The following is an 11,089-nucleotide window of genomic DNA, read 5'->3' on the forward strand; positions in this document are numbered from 1 at the left end:
CAGATTATTGGCCAGTCAAAATTTCTTATGCTCAGAAGATGAAAGTGGCGAAAATGAGATTTTGAGATGGATGTCTGGGCCTATTAGGAGAGATATGATTAGGAACGGAGATATTCGAAATAAGGTGGGAGTGGCCTCCATGATTGACAAGATGAGATAAGGGAGGCTGAGGTGATTTGGGCATGTGAAGACGAGAACACATGCCTCAATGAGGACGTCACGCCCCGAACTTGGGGGCGAGACCGGCACCCGGTGCCTTACCTATCCTTGCGTACCAACTTGCGACTAAGGTATTCTGAGCATATAATGTCATATTTTGGCCATGGGCCACATCGCAAGACAATTGCGATTACTGACTAAATCTCAATATAAAGCTGGGCCGACAAGGCCGTCATAAATACTAGAGCTGACAAACCAATAAAATGTACATAAAAGGCCTATAAGCCCAACAAACAACATTAGCTGACAGGATATGTCTACAAGCCTCTACTGATGGATATACTATGATCGGAACAGGGTCCCGACCTACTCATAACATATACATATGTACAAAGATGTACGTAAAGCTCTAGACCCGGCAACTCCGAAGGGTATGGAGCTTACCGATCAAGCTGAAATCGGGCAACATCTAATGAGGAGGTCTACCCGTTTGTCTGTCTGAACCTGCATGCATGAAATGCAGGGCCCCCAGAATAGGGACATCAATACGAAATAATGTACCGAGTATGTAAGGTAATATACTGAAAGCTAAAACCGAACAGGTAATATAATAACTGAAAGCAACTGGGAGTCAAAGATGACCTGAAGATATTCTTACCTGCTAATACTAACTCCACTCTCTCAATATAGTAAGTAAAATAGCTATCCGGCCTTATAACGCTTGGTATATATATATAACTGCTCTGCCGTAGTAGGCTTGATCATAGGCGCTCGGCCATACTAGGCTCTGTATCTCGACCAACTGGGCTCGCTCATAGGCGCTCGGCCATAGTAGGCTTGGTATATAACTTACCATCTGATCAGAGGTTACCCAATAGAGTCCTGCCCATCGATTATAGCTCGATGGTAATGAAAATACTGTAATACTGTATATATAGACTCTATGATCTCTTGAATTAAAAAAGAAATGCTCAATTGGATATGAAGTCCCGATAAGGAGAATATTGTAACTTAGAAGACTAGGAAAATATACGTAAATTCCGGGATATGAATTTTTCTTTATGCCTCATTATCAAACTTGTGTAAATACGAGATCATGAAAAATGAAGGAAGAGCTTAGCCTTAACATACCTGTAGTAGGGAAAAATCTGTATAATATTCTTGGAAAAGGTTGCCCCGTACTCCTTTAGAATCGCAAAATTTTACATTGCTAATAATTCTCGTTGGATTCCTTTTGGTTGCAAGAATTCATGTTAAGAGCTTGTAGGAAGATTCTAACGTCTGGTAGTGTCTTTGTATTCAAGACATGAGAAAATGAAGTGTTTTTGTACATTACCTTTACAAGTCTTAATTTTCAAGATATTAAGAATGATGTGGTTTATTATTAACACATTGCTTGCCACCTAGACAAAATGACTAAGAGTCATTTGGTTAAGAATTAACTTGCTGCCACGTTCTGCTTTGGTCCTTATCCAAAGTTTTCAATTAATCCATCACTAATTATTAATTAAATAGGTAATATCCTATTACCCAATAATTAACCAATTACCCACATAATTAAGAATTATTTTTACTTACTTAAAATACTACTCACTTTTCACATACCTTATACACCTTACTATCATGGTCATGTGGTACCTTGTATGGCACTAATCCATAAATACCGAGTATTTTAGCTCGGGCCGTATTTTATCCCAACATGTCAAACTTAGACAAAAATTCATTTTCTTTGACTTGCTTCTCCTCTCACCTTCACGAATTTACTCATCATTTGTTTGAAATAGCATAATCCTTATAATCTCCAAATAATCTTTTCCTTGGACTGATGTCAATTACCTTACGACAAATTCAATGTACAATACTACAGGGTGTAACATCATCGTAATTTAATAATTTGAAGCGTAACATCATCGTAATGCAGTATTTCAAGGCGTAACATCACCGTAATATAATACTGTGGGACGTAATATGGACGTAATATTGCGGGGCGTAACATCATTCTCCCATTTAGAACATTCGTCCTTGAATGTTGACTGATGCTCTTATCATTTTCATAACTTATAGCTCTTGTGAATACCTTAATACTCTCCTTGCCATTTAGGCAACTGTTCTATGAATAAGTCCAAAGCCAAGGCATTCCCCCCTTTAGGCCTCTTTCCCACGCCATGACTTGTAATCGAATTCCTTCCAATCTCGTAACTGTTGCTACCTTCTATCATGCAGCCTCTATGATACTGACCTTGTAAGTGTGCCTATATGACTCTTCTCTCTTTTTTTCCTCTAGCTTTTAGCCAATCTCTAGGCCTTACTTTGTAAACACATACAAGGCTTAATAGGATACCTCTCTCGGCATTTATAGGTGTACTGAAGTTCTTCGCTCAGTACTTTGTAGAACTTGCGAATAAGGGTATATCTTATTTCATAGATCTGGTTATCCATCCGTGTGACTTTACTGCATCTAGGTAGGTCATAATATACCATAACACTTAATTTGATTTATCGTTACTGAGGCGTGCTACCAAACTCCAGGTTATTCTCGTTGCTTATCCCATATGTATAAATGTAAGTCCTTTAATGTTTCCTCATTACTGTTCATCTTAAGAACGACGGTCTAATCTCATCTCGTACTTTGTGACTTTTGTCCATCCATTGTTGATTCACCTCAATATTGATCTACAATATACCACTGATAACTTGAAACTTCTTACGTAAAACCTTGCCACTAGGGCTTATGTTGCATCGAGGAATATTTGAAGTAATTTTCGTAATCGTATTTCATAGTATCTCGATGTGATTCGCCTTATGGGGGTATTCTGATCTCGTGCCGTTCACAAAATCTTTTCTCCTCCTCCCCTTTATTTTTCTTTTTTCAAATCATTATTCTGTCAAAGTCCAACCGTTATCTTTTATCTGTCACAATTACACCTTCATTTCACTACCAGGGCAACATTCTATCTCTTCTAAATGCTACTAGTCTTAGAATCATTTGAGTTCATTCAGGCTATACTGAGCCTTCTATAACTTAGAGAACCCATCGGCTCTCATGTTTTCATGGGGTTGATCCCGAGAACTGACCCATTCTCGTCACTTTCTTACTCGCCCTTTCTCATCCTTACTCCTGTCATAAAACCTTGTCGCTTTACTATACTTTAGCTTGCGACCTCTACGTATCTATTTATACTATTCACAACCTTCCTTCAACTTCCTTGCACCATTGATTCCCTTATGTTATTCTAGAACATTAAGCGAGACATCATATCGTCTCTAACTCTTCTTTAATTACTTGACTAGATCTCTCGGTACTTAGAAACCATAGACTGGAAGGTACGCCACTGACGACGCTGCTATCATTCTTGGATATTAAATCCCAGTGCTTCTAGCCCTCTATCTGAAGCATGGACTATTCACGATCTTCTGCCTTTCAGTATCTTGTACGTTGTTCACCTTTACCTTACTTACCTTAAAATATCGCATCGTATCTTCTATTTCTTTCATGACCTCCCTTCCACATAGGTATAATTCACGTCCATAACTTGAATCTCTATTATAATACTTGCACCTCTGGTGCATACATAATCCGGTGGGAGTTTCGTACTGACTTCTTATGAGGCTGGTACTTTTCTAACCGGCTTTATCGTAGGGCTATTTATAGAATATGGTTGTTGTACTATCCCTATGGTACCTTTGATATTAAGAGTAATTCTGCGATGTTCTCAATCACGAGGTCTATGATTTTCTAGGTCCAATAATCAGATTCCTGATTTACTTCGTTGATGTAACTCTATAGTTTCCTCCTCCTTCTGACCAGCCTTTATGTAGGCTTAAGCTATCTATTGATCTGCAACTCATGGCATTAGTTATTACTTTAGCCTTTCATGGATGCTCTGGAATATTCATGATACAATCTTCTAACAATTTATTCCTTTTTTTATAACCTGAGCTCAGTTCTTTCTTTTAACCTATACTGGAGTCTTCTGCGGCTGCATGAATGTCTATATATATGCTACATGGATAATACTCTAAAATCTTAAGTGCGTTTATAATGTAACTAACTCGGGATCATTGATCAAGGAAATTTTGTTAGCACATTTGCAATATCCTTCGGAAACGTCAACTAACACAAACAATCTATCCAACATTTTGGGTTACTTTAACCCTAACTGGATCCTGATATCCCGTCCTTCTCTTGACTATATATGTTGGCTCCCATGGAGCATAACTGAGATGGGTGTGGCCAATTGTACATACCTTTGTTACAATTGAAGGTAACTCAAAATGCTTATATTTCTCTGCGTGCATCGCAAATACTGACAATCTTCATTAACTGGGTGCCTCGTACCTTTCTTCATCTTGCTTCTTTTACTTTCTGAAACTTGTATCTATCTTCTGAATCTCTCACTGCCTTCCACCATAGGTTTGGATAGATATTATTGCCTTAAGGCTCCTTATAAAGAGGCTTTTACATCTTAGTACACACACGATCTACTGAAGACCTTACATTTTCTCATCATAAGCATTATGAAAAATCGAGTTCCTCTGACTCAACACTTCCACAACTATATCTCTTACCGACCATCTTTCAGAATGTAGGCATCGTCGTATTATGAATAAGATAGAGTTAGAAAATTGAGTTCTTACAATTGAGCTCTATCACACGATCTAGAGTAATTAGAAAGAGTGACAATCCTAAATGCCCCGTAGCCTCCTGCTTATAAGTGTGGTGCACGACACACCCATAAACAAGACTCTACTAAACACAGCTTGTAGACTCCCTAGGACATAACTACTCTGATACCACTTTCGTCATGCCCCGAACTTGGGGGCGAGACCGGCACCCGATGCCTTACCTATCCTTGCGTACCAACTTGCGACTAAGGGATTCTGAGCATATAATGTCATACTTTGGCCATGGGTCACATCGCAAGACAATTGTGATTACTGATTAAATCTCAATATAAAGCTGGGTCGACAAGGCCTTCATAGCTAATACAGCTGACAAACCAATAAAATGTACATAAAAGGACTACATGCCCAACAAACAGCATTAATTGAAAGGATATGTCTATAAGCCTTTACTGATGGATATACTATGATCAGACCAGGGCCCCGACCTACTCATAACATATACATATGTACAAAGATGTACGTAAAGCTCTAGACCCGGCAACTCCGAAGGGTATGGAGCTTACCGATCAAGCTGAAATCGGGCAACATCTAATGAGGAGGTCTACCCGTTTGTCTGTCTGAATCTGCACACATGAAATACAGCGCCCCCAGAAAAGGGACGTCAGTACGAAATAATGTACCGTGTATATAAGGTAATATACTAAAGGCTGAAACCGAACTGGTAATATAATAACTGAAATCAGCTGGGAGTCAAAGATGACCTGAAGATATGCTTACCTGCTGATACTGACTCCACTCTCTCAATATAGTAAGTAAAATAGTTGTCCGGCCTTATAAGGCTCAGTATATATATATATATATATATATATATATATATATATATATATATATATATATATATATATATATATATATATATATATAACTGCTCTATCATAGTAGGCTCGCTCATAGGCTCTCGGCCAAACTAGGTATGTATCTCGACCAACTGGGCTTGCTCATAGGCGCTCGGCCACAGTAGGCTCGGTATATAACTTATCATCTGATCAGAGGTTGCCCAATTGGGGCCTGCCCATTGATTATAGCTCGATGGTAATGAAAATACTATAATACTGTATATATAGACTCTCTGCTCTCTTGACTGAAAAAAGAAAAGCTCAATTGAATATGAAGTCCCGATAAGGAGAATATTGTAACTTACAAGACTAGGAAAATATATATAAATTCCGGAATATGAATTTTTCTTTATGCCTCATTATCAAACTTGTGTAAATACGAGATCATGCAAAATGAAGGAAGAACTTAGCCTTAACATACCTGGAGTAGGGAAAAAGTCGTATAATATTCTTGGAAAAGGTTGCACCGTACTCCTTTAGAACCCGAAAATTTTACGTTGCTAATAATTCTCGTTTTATTCCTTTTGTTTGCAAGAATTCACGTTGAGAGCTTGTAGGAAGATTCTAATGTCTGGTAGTGTCTTTGTATTCAAGACATGAGAAAATAAAGTGTTTTTGTACATTACCTGTACAAGTCTTAATTTTCAAGATATTAAGAATAATGTGGTTTATTATTAACACATTGCTTGCCACCTAGCCTAAATGACTAAGAGTCATTTGGTTAAGAATTAACTTGCTGCCACGTTCTACTTTACTCCTTATCTAAAGTTTTCAATTAATCCACCACTAATTATTAATTAACTAGGTAATGTCCCATTATCCAATAATTAACCAATTACCCACATAATTAAGAATTATTTTCACTTACTTAAAGTCCATAAATACCGAGTATTTTAGCTCGGGCCGTATTTTATCCCAACATGTCAAACTTGGACGAAAATTTATTTTATTTGACTTACTTCCCCCTCACCTTCACGAATTTACTCATCATTTATTTGAAATAGCATAATTCTTATAATCTCCAAATAATCTTTTCCTTGGACCGATGTCAATTACCTTACGACAAATTCAACGTACAATACTATAGGGTGCAACATCGTCGTAATTTAATACTGTGAAGCGTAACATCATCGTAATGTAGTATTGCAAGGTGTAACATTATCGTAATATAATACTGAAGGACGTAATATCGAAGTAATATTACGGGGCGTAATAGAGGAGGTGTGAGAGGGGAAATTATAGGTCTAAGGAGAAGCATGGCGCATAAAGGTCTTAGGATGTGGGTTCACAAGAATCCATACTCCTCTCCCTGAACTCTGTATAATAATGTTATATTTTTTCAAAATTACTTCAATATATTGTGATAACCCAATATGTCATATTTAATTTTAAACATTTATTTCTGTGTTCTGAGACCTCGAATAACATCTTTCAACATTTTTCAACTTGCGTGCGCAGTCCGTAAATTATTCTAAAAAGTTTTTATTTTGGTGAATCATATTCAAGTTTTTTCCAAAAGCTAGTCAAGCTAGGTCTGCTATAGCCAGTGGCCCCGAACCGACCGAACCTCGAGTTCCCCTCACACCGAGCTGATGCTAGATGTGAATATCACTCTGTAGCAGTGGGACATGATATTGAAGACTGTTGGACTCTTAAAAGAGCAGTGGAAGACCTCATCGAGGTCAAGAAAATAGTTCTTAGGTATGAAGAGGCTCCTAATATGACGAACAATCATCTACCTACTCATACCAATTGGCCAATAGTTGGAATGATTTGTGATAATGGGGAATTTGATCCGGCGCTGAAGGCCATTGCAGCCATTGCCAAGATAGAATAAAAACCTAAAAATGGGAGCCGAACTTGAAACGTTCTCTGTCAGATGGGAGTCTCGGTAGCCGGTTTTGCTATCTTTTCTGCGTCCGGAATATTTCAGGGTGTAATCCGGATGTTTTACTTCACTGCTTTGCTTTCTGATGTAAATCCTTTTATCTTTAAAAATAAAAATAAAACAAATGAATTTAATATTTCATTGTCCAGGAATGTTTCTTTTCTTAATCTTGTCACCTTTCTTATTCTCTTTTCAATTATGTTAATGTAGATTTTAATAACATGACATGCTTGCGGACTTCATGCCTAGATCCTAAAATGATGCTAGACCTCAAAATAATGAATCAAGACGAAATATGTGTTGAGGATAAGGCTTGTGAGAAAATAATTAATTAATTGGAACAGTAGGCCTAAGCCAAGTGCGAATGAAATTGGAAAAAATTGAAATTCCCTCTCTTCGGATCATTGTTGAAGCCGAGATTGAGGATGAAGAATTGGTCAAGACCCGGCTGGAACAATTATATTTGATTGATGAAAAGCGATTGGCCGCAGTTTATCACGGGCAGTTGTACCAACAAAGAATGTCCAGTGCCTACAACAAGAAAGTGCGGCCCATGAAATTTGAAGTGTGGCAACTCGTTCTGAGACGTATCCTCCTGCATCATGAAGAAGCTAAAGGAAAATTGGCTTCAAATTAATGCAGTCAAAAGGTACTATTTTTTTTTACCCTTTATGCAACTTTAATGCTATCTGATTGGGATGACGAAGGCTTTCATTCTCGCTACCCAAATACTATTAACCCTTTGCAAACCCTTTGAGCCGGTCACTTTTTTTTGATTACCCACTTTGAAACCTGAAAGTGTTATTGAAAAAAAAAGAAAAAAAAAATAGAGAAAAACAAAACAAAAAACAATAGAGACAAAAGAGGAAAAGGAAAGGACAAAGAAAGAGAAAATAAAAGAAAACAAAAATAATTAAAAAAAACAAAACAAAAAACAAAAAACAAAGTTGACTTGAACTACGTTTGACTTGATTCCGAAAGGATACGTAGGCTGCCTCTCTCTGGGGTTCAGTCACACCAAAATAAAAGTTCACATTCCCAAAAAATAAAAACAAAAATAATTGAAAATGGGGCAGATGTTACAATGGTTTGGCGATGGTTTCGCCTGAAAGATTCAAAGTTGAAATTCAATCCAAATCCTTTTTACCCAAATCCTTTTCAAGTCCTTCCGATCAATCAACGAGAATGTTCAAGAATTGGAGGATACAGTCACTTCGATCTGATACAACCAAATCAGAGAAATAAAATAAGAGAGTCTTATTGGTGAAAACCCTCACGAGCACCGTAGGGCGATGGCGAGCAGAGAAAATAAAATTGAGAGAGTCTTATTAGTGAAAACCCGCAAAGGGCACTATAAGGCGATGGGGAGAAGAGAAATGAGAGAGGTCAGTTGGTGAAAACCTGCAAAGATAACTACTGATTGAAAAGAGGATCTTCACATCCATTGGCATTGACACAGTCCTGGGCAAGGTTTCTCGGTTTCGAGGCAAAAGTTGTGTTGAATTGCTGAGAGTCGGACGGTTTACACAGATCAAGCATCCAGTCCAAAAGGCATGTCATGTTCATTGAAGTCCGCACGTACTCCCAGATAAGTCCTTCTTTAATTTCTGTTCCCCGAAAGGGACACCTCTTGTTTAAACTTATTCTCCATTCCATTGTTGTTTTTCTTTGAATCCCTTTCGGTATAACTTTGTGTCAAAATAAAGGCAAAGAAAGGATGGTAAGATCGATTACAGGGCTCTCATTTGAAGTGAATGGATACATTGAAAAGGCACCTAACCTGGGTAAGGGCATCAAGGCCACAAATTGACCACCACTTTGCAAACTCACAATTTTTCTTTGTTTGTAGCAAGAACAAAGCAGTGCAGAATGACGATTCTTAAAGGAAGAATGTCACCAAAGGTAACTTTTCGCAAAATCTCCATTTTCTTTTATTTTTAGCATGCATAACTATTGTTCATGCAGATCATTTTCGTAGCTTAACCCAGGTAGAACCTTTTCGCCTAGGGGGATCCAGCTCAAAGTTCCGAGTAGAAGTACTCTTCGCTCAGGCTTGTTTTACGTAGCAAAACCAAGGTAGAACCTATTCGCCTAGGGGGATCCATCTCATAGTTCCGGGTAGAAGTACTCTTCGCTCAGGATGTTATACGTAGCTTAACCCAGGTAGAACCTTTTCGATAGGGGGATCCAGCTCATAGTTCCGAGTAGAAGTACTCTTCGCTCAGGCTTGTTTTACATAGATTAACCCAGGTAGAACCTATTCGCCTAGGGGGATCCAGCTCATAGTTCCAGGTAGAAGTACTCTTCACTCAGGTTGTTTTACGTAGCTTAACCCAGGTTGAAAAGTTTCACTTAGGGGGATTCAGCTCATATTTCTGGGTAGAAGTACTCTTCGCCCAGGCTTGCTTTTCGTAGCTTAACCCAGGTAGAACCTTTTCGCCTAGGGGGATCCAACTCATATTTTCGGGAAGAAATACTCTTCGCCCTGGCTTTTTTTTTCGTAGCTTAACCCAGGTAGAACCTTTTTGCCTAGGGGGATCCATCTCATAGTTCCGGGTAGAAGTACTCTTCTCTCAAGATGTTTTACGCATCTTAACCTAGGTAGAACCCTTTCGCCTAGGGGGATTCAGCTTATATTTCCGGGTAGAAGTACTCTTCGCCCAAACTTGCTTTTCGTAGCTTAACTCAGGTAGAACCTTTTCGCCTAGGGGGATTCAACACATATTTTCGGGTAGAAGTACTCTTCGCCCAGGCTTGCTTTTCGTAGTTTAACACAGGTAAAACCTTTTCGCCTAGGGAATTCAACATTGTTTTCTAGTAATATAGGGCACCAACCCCTTGTTACATTTATTTTCAGTAATACATGGCGTCAACCCCTAACTACATTTCTTTTCAGTAAAACAGAGCACCAACCCCTGGTTACATTTCCTTTTCAGTAATACAGGGCACCAACCCCTGGTTACTATTTCATATCAGTAATACAGGGCACCCCCTGATTACATTTCCTTTTCAGTAATACAGGGTACCAACCCCTGGTTACAAATTCATATCAGTATAACCGGGCACCAACCCCTAGTTACATTTCCTTTTCAGTAATATAAGGCACCAACCCCTGGTTACAATTTCATATCAGTAATACAGGGAACCAACCCTTGGTTACATTTATGTTTCAGTAATACATGGCACCAAACCCTGGTTACAATTTCATATCAGTAATACAGGGCGCCAACCCCTATTTACATTTCCTTTTCAGTAATACAAGGGGCCAACCCCTGGTTATATTGTTTTCAGTAATACAAGGCACCAACACCTGGTTACATTTCTTTTCAGGTAATACAGGGCACTAACCCCTGGTTACATTTCTTTTCAGTAATACAGGGCATCAACTCCTGGTTACAATTTCATATAAGTAATACAGGGCACCACCCTCTGGTTACATTTTTTTTCAGTAATACAGGGCACCAACCCCTGGTTACTATTTCATATCAGTATTACAATGCACCAACGCCTGCTTACAATT

This window comes from Nicotiana tomentosiformis, chromosome 9, assembly GCF_000390325.3.
Source record: "Nicotiana tomentosiformis chromosome 9, ASM39032v3, whole genome shotgun sequence".
Classification (NCBI taxonomy): domain Eukaryota; kingdom Viridiplantae; phylum Streptophyta; class Magnoliopsida; order Solanales; family Solanaceae; genus Nicotiana; species Nicotiana tomentosiformis.